The sequence below is a fragment of the Orycteropus afer genome, unplaced genomic scaffold (genome assembly GCF_000298275.1).
Source record: "Orycteropus afer afer isolate SDZICR_OR568_19922 unplaced genomic scaffold, OryAfe1.0 scaffold00404, whole genome shotgun sequence".
Classification (NCBI taxonomy): Eukaryota; Metazoa; Chordata; class Mammalia; order Tubulidentata; family Orycteropodidae; genus Orycteropus; species Orycteropus afer.
The window spans coordinates 2,172,707-2,184,947 of NW_006921991.1; the positions used below are offsets into that span (position 1 = coordinate 2,172,707).

Here is a 12,241-nt window from a genome sequence, read left to right on the forward strand (position 1 = left end):
TCCTACTTCCGTAGTGATACTGCCTCGGAAACCCAAGGAGGGGTCGCTATGAGTCGGGGCCGACTCGATGGCACATAACAACAACAACAACAACAACAATGTGTACTGTTACCTGAAAAAGGTTAGGTGCTACTAACTGAATGCATGTATTTAACTTTTCTGTATAAAGATGTTTAACAGTCACTTTACTTTACCTTATGGAATACTTCACCTTCCTTGTTAGAGAAAGGTAGATATGACTAGTAAAGGAAACTCCAGGATAATTAAAAAAAAAAAAGTATGTATCTTCATTACAAAAATTTTTTCTCCAGGACTTCTTTTGGGAGTTAGACTTTGAAATAGCTCAGACTTTTTTAAAGATAGAGCACAAAGTTTATTATATCAGAAATAAATGAACTTTCCCTAATGAAAGAAACAGTCCTTTAAAGTGAATATGTAATTTTTGCTTGTGACCATGCTGGCATAAAGGATATTAGACTGTCCCTCCTGCCATAGACCACTGTGAAATAGGACCAAACATATGAAGCAAGGCATTGGATAATACATAGCACAGGGATGCCTTGAGAGAAGGAAAACAGAAAATGAGCTTCACAGTAACCCTGGATTTTTGCCTGGGGGCACTTTCCAAATTGCAACACAGGGGAGTAGAACCCAGAGAGCAGAAGACTCAGGCATAGGAAACAGGGTGTAATTCAGGATGATGAGGTAGCTAGAATTTGCAGGGCAGGGAACTACAGAGAAGGCAGCTGCACAGAGAAAGAGCTCCAGAAATCTGTATAGTGTCCCTTGAGTCCTTGGCTGGATACTAAGCTGTGTATCATTAGGGTAAGACTCCACCAGGCCTGGCAGAAAATAAGTACTGAGGAGCTGTGAGCTGAGTGGATAATCCAGAAGTCACTAGTGCTGGGACACATTGGAATTCTGGCCAAGCAGAGTAGAAAAACCTTGTTGAACACCACCGTCATTCCATTGAGAACCTAGAAAAGCCAGCCATAAGAATAGGACTACCTTAGACCTGCCCTAAAAAAAGCCTAAAACCAAGCTTCAACAGGTAACTTACCTACCATAACAAAATTCAACACTCTTGCAAGAAAGACAACAAAATCTAGTTTCCCAACAATGTAGTATACACAGTGGTTGAGAACATGCAATAAACAATTACTAAACATGTGAAGGGAGAAAATGTGACCCATTGGCAAGAGAAAAACAGTCAATAGAAGCAGACCCAGAGATGATGCAGGTGTTGTAATTAACAAACAAGGGCTTTAAAACAGCTGTTATAAATAAGTTCAAGGAGTTAAAGGTAAAGATGTAAACAGTGAGTTGACATCTCTGATGATAGGGAATCTCAGAGAAAAGGAAACTATGAAAAAACCAAATAGAATTTCTAGAAATAAAAAATTCAATATATAAAATGAAAAATTTGTGGGATCAATTGAGTACAGATTGAACGTTGTAGAAGAAAGGGTCAGCAGTAGAACCTATCCAATCTGAAGACAAAAATAGTAAACAAAAACAGCCAGTATCTCAGTAACTCATGGGACAATATTAAGCAGTCTAATATATGTGTAAATGGAGTCACAGAAGGAAGAGAGAAAAAGAGATACGGGCCAAAAAATATTTGAAGAAATAATGGCAAAACATATTCCAAATTAATTGAAAATATTCCACATTTCCAAGAAGCTCAACAAACCTGAACAAGAAAATTGCAAGGAAAACCATACATAGGGATATCATAGTCGAAGTGTTGAAAAAGATAAAGACAACATTTATACAATATAAATGGCTGCTGACTTGTCATCAGAAACAACCCACCAGAGGAAAATGGAACATCTTTTAAAGTGCTGTAAGAAAAAAAGCTGGCTATGTTTTTGTTGTTTTCAGCTGCCATTGTATAGATTCTGACTTACGTTCAGAATAGCATTGCACTTCCTAGGCTTTTCAAGGCTATAACTTTTTTGAAGCAGATCAGCAGGCCTTTCCCCTGAGGCATCTCTGGGTACGTTCTAGCCGCCAGCATTTTGGGCAGTAGTTGAGTGCTTAATCAATTGCATAACCCAGGGACTCACTCCTAGGTAAAAAGAGAATTTGTCAATAGAAGATATGCACTATAAGAAATGTTAAAGGAAATTCCTGAGATCGAATGATACCAGATGGAAACCCAGATCTACTCTGAAGGAATGAAGAGCACTGCAAATGGCAGATATGTGGATAAATGTAAAAGTGAAAACAGTAGAACCTTTTATATTGCACTCCAATAAAAGAGTGTTGCTCTTTCATTCAGTAAGCATTTTATTGAGTAGTGCCTAAGGCGTTTGACTGCTAACCAGAAGGCTGGTGGTTCAAACCCACCAGCCACTGCTCAGAAGGAAGACTGGGCAACCTACTTTCGTGGAGATACTGCCTCGGAAAGCCAAGGAGGGGTCACTATGAGTCGGGATTGGCTTGACGGCAGTGAGTTTTTAGTTTTCATTATGAATAAATCACTGGACTATGGGATGTAGGGTAACTTTACTCAATTTATAAAGATGGTGTTATCATGAGATGCCTAAATATTTACCATAATTCTCAGATTTTTGTTTTGTCTGTGTGATAGACAGGACTCTAAAGTGGCCTCCATGATCTCCATCTCCTGCTGTCTTGGTATGCTTCTGCCCTCTTGAGTGTGGACAGAGCATAAGACTTTGTAACAGAATATGGTAAAGGTACTAAGATGTAGGTGGTTATGTATGGTTGTAATGCCTGTCTTGTGATCGAGACTCTCTTTCACTTCCTGGCTTTGCAGAAGCCAGTTGTCATGTTGTGAGTTGCCCTCTGGAGAGGACCATGTGGCAAGGAATTGAGGGTGGCCTCTAGCCTTCAGCCAGCAAGAAATTGAGGCCCTTAATCCAGCAGTTCACAGGGAACTAAATTCTGCCAACAACCACAGAGTATGGAAGCTGATCCTTTTCCAGTTGAGCCTCAGATCAGACTTTAGCCCTGGCCAACACTTTATCTGAAGCGTTGTAAGGCCCTGAAGCTGAGGAACCAGCCATGCTCAGCGTCTTCCCCACAGAATCTGTGAGATAATAAATGTGTGTTATTTAAAGCTACAGAATTTGTGGTAATTTGTTATATTGCAAGAGACAGCTAATATAGTCAATATAGAATCTTTTTAGCTGTTTTCTTACTGTATGATAATCATTACCTCAAAAACAGTTTTTGAAATGTATGTTTAAAATGAGTTTTAGCCATCTCTTATGTGAAGATAAATGTGAAAAGCCAAAATAAGTGCACTTATACGTGTTTGTTTTCTGGGTTGAGACTTTTATTTTTAAGACTGTTGTCGTTAGGTGCAATGAGTCACTTCCCACTCATAGCCCCCCATCTACAGTAGAATGAAACGCTGCCTTGTCCTGTGCTGTCCCCCAGTTGTTGCCGTGTTTGAGCCATTGTTGCAGCCGCTGTGTCAGTCTGTTTCACTGAAGATCTTCTTTTTCTCTGACCCTCTACTTTACCAAGCATGATGTTCTTCTCCAGGGATCGGTCCCTCCTGGTACAGATTTTTAGAACTACCTAGGTGTTAATCCTAATTTCAACACTTACTATATGACCTTGAACAAGTTACTTAGCTTTACTATCTACTTTTACAGTTGTTGTGAGAATTAAATGAGATAATTGGTATGAAACACTCAGCCCACTGATTGGCACATAATAATTGCCCAATAAATATTAGGTGGAATGGTGGTTGTGGAGATGTGGGAATGGTAGTAATAACAGCAATTGCAGCAATAGCAAGAAACTCCTATGCCTTGAGGCTGCTAAATTATTCCGCACTTGCAGTTTCAGCATGTATGACTCTTAGTGGCAAATTTTAAAATAACCTTCATGCTTTGCTAATAATTTAGCCCTTAGTTCAAATAGGATTAGCAAAATAGGTTGCTAGTGGCACAAGCTAGATACTCAGGAAAACATTTTGTAACCCCTAAACCAGAAAGAACTCTTCAGCAATGCTATTGATGAGACCAATGTTTTACCAACATAATTGACTATTGTAACTCAGGGGAAAAGATTACAAAAATTCTGTACATCGTTTAAAGAGGAAACCAGCCATTGTTTAGCAGTGATGTAGAGCAGGGGTAAGCAGCCTTTTTCTGTAAAGGGCCAGATAGTGGATATTTTAGGCTTCGCAGACCATACGGTCTCTGTCACAATGACTCAACTCTGCCCTTCTAGTGTGAAAGCAGCCACAGACAGTAAATAAATGAATGGGTGTAGCTGTGTTCTAATTAAATTTAATTTACACAAATAGATGTTAGGCTGGATTTGTCTTGTGGGCCATAGTTTGACCCTTGATCTAGAGACCATCCTTTCAGGAACTATTCAGAGACCAGATCGCTCTCCAGAGTCTATTTTTCTGTAGGATTTCATAAAGTGTGGAATAAGTAGCTTATACAAGGCATGGGTGCAGTTTTCAGGCACCAATACAGGTGTCAATTCATTTTGGCCTGGCAAAAAGGAAGTTTGGTTACTGCTTTTTGGGTGTTATCCATCTATTTTTTTTTGGGGGGGAGGGGTTACCAGTGTATATAATATGTAGAATTTAGAACTTAGAGGTTAGTATATCAAATCCTGTAAATTACTGCCCAGTAAGATAATAAGTTTTTTGTGTGTGTGTTTTTATAACAAGTAGATGAGCTTTTTGAGGTCACGACTCCCTGGTATCACAAAGCTGAGGAAGCATTGATGATGACTGGGTTTTGGCACTTGGGAGGTGGCATTTTCTTGGGTGGGCTTGACCCTGGCATTGACTCCTAGGGCTTACCTTGTTAACGGTGGTCACCCAGGCGTTCCTTCTGACACTGAGATAGACCAGAGGTCTCTCCCCTCCCCCCCTCGTCCAGTTGCCACATAAACTATGATGTTGATGCGCCCGCTGTAGTAACTGACTTATGGGGATGCTGGAAGTTTTGAGCAGAAATCCCAATCGTGCAGAATAATTGCATCTCTTGGGGAGGTGTTCACAAGCAGCGGCAGTGCTCAGTGCTCCTGGGCTCTGGCCTCGGTGGAGCTTTCGCCCAGCAGCCTGCTGAAGCTCCGTGCAGAAGGCATTCATTAGGAAATACTAAACGACACTTGCCGTACTTTTGTTGGAGCGCTGAGGGAGTGAGACCCCCTCTGGGCTCTCTGAGGCTCACTTAGCAGCCACGCTGAAATTTGTAGATACTCACTTTCTCCTCCTTCTCATCAGGGAAGGTCTGAAAAAAAAGCCCTGCGGGGTAACTTGTGGGCGGTGGGTACTAGGGTGCACAGTGGCCTTGACCGCCAGCAGTGACTAGGCAGAGTGCTTTGCTTTTTCATTTGGGTCAGGCACTGAAATCATTTTAATCTTTCCTTTTTTATTATTTTTTTTTTGTTTGAAATGACTTTCTCTAAGTTGTACGTTCCAGTCTGAATTTAGGACACTTTGAATACCTGAGGAAATACAGCCTACTTCCTACTTTTTGGAGATACTTTTAAAGTTGTTTGCATGATTATGAACAATTAATAAATTCAGCAAGGTCCCTAGGTAGCACAAACTGATTGTGCTTGGCTGCTAACCCAAGGGTTGGAGATTGGACCCCACACAGCAGTACCACCGAAGAGGCCTGCTGGTCTGTTAGAAATGCGGACTCTCAGGCCCCACCCAGACCTGGAGAATCCGAATCAGCATTTTCATCGAGAGTCCCCACGTGATTTGTATGCACACTGAGGTTTAAGGGGCGCTGGTGTAAATCACCGATTGTCAGCCTGCACAATGGACCAACCTAGGAGCCTTTTTGAAAGTACTGATTTCCTGGTTCCAGCCCCAGAGAGTTTGGTTTGATTGCTCTGGGGTAGGGCCTAGGCACCAGGATTTTTAAAAATTCTCCAGGTGATTCTAAATATGTGTACAGCAAGGATGATGACCCCTGGTCTAGTATGTTGCTTTGCAGTTCTGGCAAAACAGAGCCCAAGATGGGATAGTGGCTGATTCTTTTAATCACTTTAAAAGCTAAAAATAAATAAATAAATAAATAAAACTCACTGCCGTGGAGTCGGATCCAACTCATAGTGCCCCCTCATTGGGTTTTCGAGGCAGTATCTCTACAGAAGTAGATTGCCCAATCCTCCTTCTGGGGAGTGGCTGGTGGCTTTGAACTGCCAGCCTTCTGGTTAGCAGTCAGATGTCTCAAGCACTGTTTAAAAGCTAGGTGGCAAAAAAAAGAGTCATAACCAATATAAACTAGTGAAGTAAATAAAGAAGAAAATTTAATCCTAAAAAAAAAAAAAAAAGCTAGGTGGCAAGTTTGTCTTTTCTAAAGATTTCAAGTGCCTCGACTAGAGGTGGACACACCCAATCTCCCTGGTGACTCCAGCTCGATTGCTGGCGTGTCTATGCTAACAGACCATGTGTAAGGGAGTCACTTTTAGCCAGTCCCTAGCATGGTAGCTGTGTGGAGTACCCAGGTGTTTCAGCCAGATTCCCTGCGACCACTGAGGCAGGGTTAAGGGGACAGCACAGTATGGAGGTCCGGGCGGGTCCTCCCTTCTCAGCCACACCACAGAGCCTTAACATCTCTCCCTCCGTGCCCCCTCCCCTAAGTGTGTGAGCCACTGCCAGGAGGTGTCACCCGAGGCAGCAGGGACTGGGAGTGGCTCATCTCTACCTGACGATGGTGCTGAGTCATCTGATGAATGCCATGTGAGTCTGCTTAAGTGTCCCAGCTACATTCCCCTCAGGGACTCGCCATAATGACGACAGCCACCACACAAGCCTCTGTGGCACTCTTTACAGCTCACACACAGCCTTCGGTGTGCATCAGGGAACAGAGCGAGCCAGTTCGCGACACTCGTGGCCGCTGACGTATCAGACAGCCTGAGTTTGCTCTTTTCTCTCCCTCGCCTAGTTGCACACAAGCATGTCAGGCAAAATAAGGAATGGGCTACCTTGTGACATGGCGAGTCTCTGTTATTAGTGACATGCTAACAGAGAGTGGATAGCGGGGACAGTGCAGAAAGGAGAGGCTGGCCTGTGGCATATGCTTAGGCTCCGTTTGTTCGCTGCTTTAAAGGAAAAACATTCTTTGTCTTTTTAAGAAAAAATAGATTCTACTCTAATATCTGCCTGTGATGAGGCATGGTAAAAGCGTTTTGGCCACTGTGAGAATTTGATCACAAAAGGGGGCGAACGTTCTGTGTCAGTCATATGATTTCTTTTCCTACTCAAGTCTGCTTCTTCTACTTTCGTGTAAATAAAGCTTGCTTCTACTCAACTTTCATCTGGAAGCTTTCACCTACGTGCCAAGCTTCCTGTCTTTGCCATTACAAATCCCCACTTCATTCAGGGCCATCCCCTACCTGCCCACACTACCCTTTCCTCTTCCTTCTTAGAGTGTGAAAATCCACTAGGGTGACCATTGTCTTGGGTTACACTTGTGGTCCTGGTGTAATTATTAGTTGTGCCCCAGGTTTAGAAATGCACGATACATATTTAGAACTAGTAAAACCGTCCAGTGTGTTGGCCACACTGCCTCCCTCCTCAGTGGTTTCAGCTCCTGCCATCCTCCTAAGGGACATCCACTTCCACCCTGATGGCATTCTGGCCTCACAGGTCATTGACCACCTGCCTCTGTCACTCTGGGTGCCATCTTGCCTCACCATGACTATTCTGTAGACGTTGGTTGGGGGCTGAGAGCCGAGCGCTGCCTGAGGTCTAAGCTGCACTTCTGGAATCCTGCCTCGTGACCACAGCTTCCCATCCCTCCCCCTTTCTTTGTGATCTTGACCTTGCCCTTTGCCATTGCCTCAGGTTTTTGCCCTTGTTCTGCCCTTCCAGGCTGCCAGCCTGTCTTGGTCCCACTTGATTTTGAATCCGGCCCAGCTCTCTTGCTGGTGTTTCTGAGAGGTATTGATTCACTGTGTCTGCCTCTCCTGCTAGGCTGTGAGCTTGGGAGCCCCATGAGGATGAGGTGACTTTCTTTTTGTTCTGAATTCCCCTCCTCTCCTGGGTGTTCTAGGTCCTCAGGAGACAGATTGAATTTGCTGCTCTTCTACACTTCTGGAAGCACAGCCCTCACATGAATAGTTTTCTCTTCACCATCAAGAGGATGGCTTTGTTTCCTGGTTTGTTGAGGAGGACTCATTTTCACTTCTTTCACTGGAAAACAGTGCCTAGGTTCTCTGGAGATGACCGGCCCACCCCAGGTGTCCTGACCCCTCCATTTTCTGTCTGTAGCGGGTGTCACTTTGCACTTCTCCGAGCATTCCAAGTCATGCTGGCAGTTCTTTTTGAATGTGCTTATCTGATCCATAGGGAGCTCTGGTGGCATAGTGCCTAAGGCATTTGACTGCTAACCAGAAGGCTGGTGGTTCAAACCCACCAGCCACTCCTCGGAAGGAAGACAATCTACTGTAGAGATACTGCCTTGGAAACCCAAGGAGGGGTCGGTCACTGTGAGTCGGATAAACTCAACGGCAGTGCATTTGGTTTTTAGTATCTGATCCATGAGCCTGCATTTCTTTATCTGCCAATCCAGACACTCAGACATACTGTGTTCTCCCTTTGCTTTTTGCCTCGTTTGCTCTGAATGATGTGATGATTAGCATTGTTCGTGTTTTCCTTAAGAAGCAGAGTATAGATCCAAGCCAGTCACCACCATAGGGCGATATAATAATGCATCTAGTGTCAGTGTGCCCTCTTCCTCCTGTAGGGTTCGTGAGTTGTGATGCTACTCTGGATGTGCTTCTGTTCATTAAAATTTTCTTTCTTGTTTTCCTCCCACACAGAAGCCAAAAGGCACCATTACAGTGGTTCTTGGGTTACTGCTTACATGAGGCTAAGATGAGACATGGATTTGCAACATTTAGAAAGTTTGAATAAAAGGTAGCAACAAACAATATTTGAGTACTTTTTGTGGTTACAGTTCTATATCAGACTGCCTGAAATGAGTAAGAAACAAGTCCAGTCCTGAAATAAGTAAACCCTTTACACATGAGAAGATTTAAGATTCTTTTAAATGCCATTAATGGCTCTCTCCTCTTTGGTCCAGAGCTCTTAGTTGATACCTGTTACCAAAATGGAATTATACCTTGTATAATTCTTTTGTGCCCGTCTCTCCTATAAATCTCTAAACTCCTTGGGGATAAGGGACCATGTTCTTCACATGTTTAATGTTCCGTTCCTTTGTTGTTGTTGTTGTTGTTGTCAGCTTCTGTTGAGTTGGCCCCTGACTCATGGTTACCCTGTGCTCTAGGGAACCAAACACTGCCCAGTCCTGTGCCAACCCCATGATCGGTTGTGGATGAGACCATTGTGATCCATATGGTTGACACTGGGTGATTTTCAGAAGTGGATGTATGGCCAGGCCTTTCTTGCAAGCCTGTCTTAGTCTGGAAGCACCACAGTACCTCTGTTATTGTTGTTATGTGCCGTCGAGTCAGACCTGACTCATAGCGACCCCTCCTTGGGTTTCCGAGGCAGTATCTCTACGGAAGTAGATTGCCTAACCTGCCTTTGAAGGAGTGACTGGTGGGTTTGAACCGCCAGCCTTCTGGTTAGCAGTCAAGTGCCTTAGGCACTATGCTACCAGAGCTCCTACAGTACCTCTAGGAGGAAGTTAAATATATTTTGTATTTAATAGATGTTTATTGAATTACATATCATGAAGTGCAAGTTGATACTGTACTGAGCGTTAGAGAAAAGATAAAGCATTCATCATAGTCACCTTCCTATGGGTAAGCTTTAAATTGGGTTTTGAAGTTGAGAAGGACACATCCAAGGAAAGAGGAGTAAAAACCGTGCCAGGCATTTCCTTGGAAGCAGAGCCTTCTACATTGAGAGGCTTAATGCCTAAGGATAAAGAGGTAAAGAAATTCTACCCCCAACCATCTTCATTTGTCACTCTGGTATTATTTATGACATTTATAACATCTCAGAGTCGGAAGAACTTCAGAAGCCCATCAAACTCTGTTAATCCCTTCTTTGGGGACTGAAGCCAGATTGTTTAGGGAGTGATATGATATAGGCAGGACCAGACTGTTTCCTGGATTTCTCATTATCATTTTCCAAGAAAATCAGCACTTTCTTGTGTTGCGAGTCCTTTGAACTTTTCGTTCTGGGTAAATCTGAGCTGATGATTTAAGTGTTACCTGTTTTTTTTGGGGGGGAGGGTGGGCTGTTGACTGGGACTAGAACTTAGTCAGTGATTAAAGACCAATTTTCAAAATCTTCATTCTCTTCTAAGAGGTCAGTTTGTCCTTGTAACAGATACCACTGGGGAAGGGAGAGGTATTGACCATAGATTTCTTGACCTGAGGTGGCGTTTACGTTAACATATGTAGCGTTCCCACCAGTTAAGGTAGAAGGAGGCTACTTTGACCTGTAGGAGATCATAGAACTCTGGATTAAAGAAAGAGAGTTCTATTGAGTCCATAAATATTTATTATATTAAGCATTGTGTAATGTGCTGGGGTAGCGTAGTGCTTAAGGCACTTGACTGCTAACCAGATGGCTGGCGATTCAAACCCACCAGCCACTCCTCGGAAGGAAGATGGGGCAATCTTACTTCCGTAGAGATACTGCCTTGGAAACCCAAGGAGGGGTCATTATGAGTCGGGTCCGACTTGATGGTACATAACAACAACAACAACAATGTGCTGGGGGTATAATGGTGAACAAGCCAAGTGTGTTCCTCCCCTTGCTAGGATTTCTGATCTCACAAGGACCAGGTTAGTGAGGCACAAAACTGTGACCCTGTTAGGGCTGACACCAAGAGACCGTCACAACCTGACCCCAGCCCAGTCCTGTTGGTGGTAGGAAGGACCACCAGGATCTCTCCATGGGCCCTGAGCATGATCTCCTCACTTCCTTCGTCATCTTCCTGCTCCAGATGGAACTTTCAAAGGCCAACGTGTTGCTAGTGGTTTCTGGAAAGCTTTATTAGCTCATGTTGTATTTCAGCTGGGAGTTGTTGATCACAAGTCTGAGGAGAAGATTTGTACTCAAGGACGTTGTACTTGACAACAGTGTGTGTGTTGTACATATGGTGGGCAGGAAGAGATGCTAAGGGGGAGGTTCATAGTAGGCCAGACAAGTCCTGGGTTGGGGTAGTAGGAGCGGAATTGGTCACAGAGGGCAGATGTACGTAAGCTACCTTATACAAGTACAGATCATCTAGGACCTCCTAAGTGAAGAGGAACTCTGGTGGTGCAGTGGTTAAAGCAGTCAGCTGGTAAATGGAAGGGCATCAAATCTACCAGCCACTCCACAGGAGAAAGATGTGGCACTTTGCTTCTGTAGAGATTACAGCCTTGCAAACCCCTGCTCTGTCCTGTGGGATGATTATGAGTTGGAATCAACTCTCCATCAGTGGGAGTTTTGGGAGCCATGCAAATGTGGACCAAAAAAAATGGAAATGGCTTTGTGACATGAGGTTGAATGCCTGGAGAACCGTGGAGCCGTTAAGCCCAGGATGGGAGGTCTGTGAGGGTGGGGCTGTTGTGGCTTTGCTCATTGCTCCCTCCCTGACACCTGGCTCGGTGGCTGGCACAGAGTAGGCAGTCAATAAACATTTGACGAATGAATAACACAGTAGGCGTTATTCAAAGGGAAGCAGGTTACATCGGGAAGAACGAATAGATTTATCCATTCATTTCTTAAGCAAACATTGAATTGTGCAAGGTGGGGGAAGGGCTTTTCATGACGACAACCATGTCTCTTAGCATTGAGAGGAGTGGGTGAACGAGAGCAGTGCTCTCATGGGCTTGTGTGAAGTGTGATTTTTCTTATGCTTGGCTGACTGTCGCAAAGCCCTTTTTAATTTGTGGCAGGCAATCAAAGAAGACAGTTGTGCATGTGATATTTTCTAAGCCACATTTGCAGTCAATGAAATAATTTCATTTCAGTAAAATTAAAATGAAGAAAATACACATCCTTCTGCTTAAAAAAGAAAGAAAGAAAGACCTACTGCTTCAGGGGCATTGTTCTGGTTCCCTAGTGCTGCTCTGACAGGAATATACCACAAATGGGGTGGCCTTAATAAATAGGAGTTTATTCTTTTACAGTTTGGAGGCTTTAACCCAAGTTCAAAGTGCCAGGCTCTAGAGGCTGAGTGAAAGCCCCTCGACCTTGGGCTTCAGCTCTGCCTCCAGCTCCTGGCCCACTGAAGCTAGAGGCTTTTCTTCACTCAGACAGCTGCTGGCTGCTGAAGCTGCCAAGCCCAAGGTTGACAAGTAAAAAGGC

At 43.8% G+C, this 12,241-nt stretch overlaps 1 protein-coding gene across 1 annotated transcript in view; it reads left to right on the top strand.

Annotated features, from left to right (window-relative positions):
* Positions 1-12,241, top strand: part of SH3KBP1 (SH3 domain containing kinase binding protein 1) — a 370,819-nt gene that overhangs the window by 272,841 nt on the left and 85,737 nt on the right. The gene's annotated exons all lie outside the window — the stretch shown is intronic.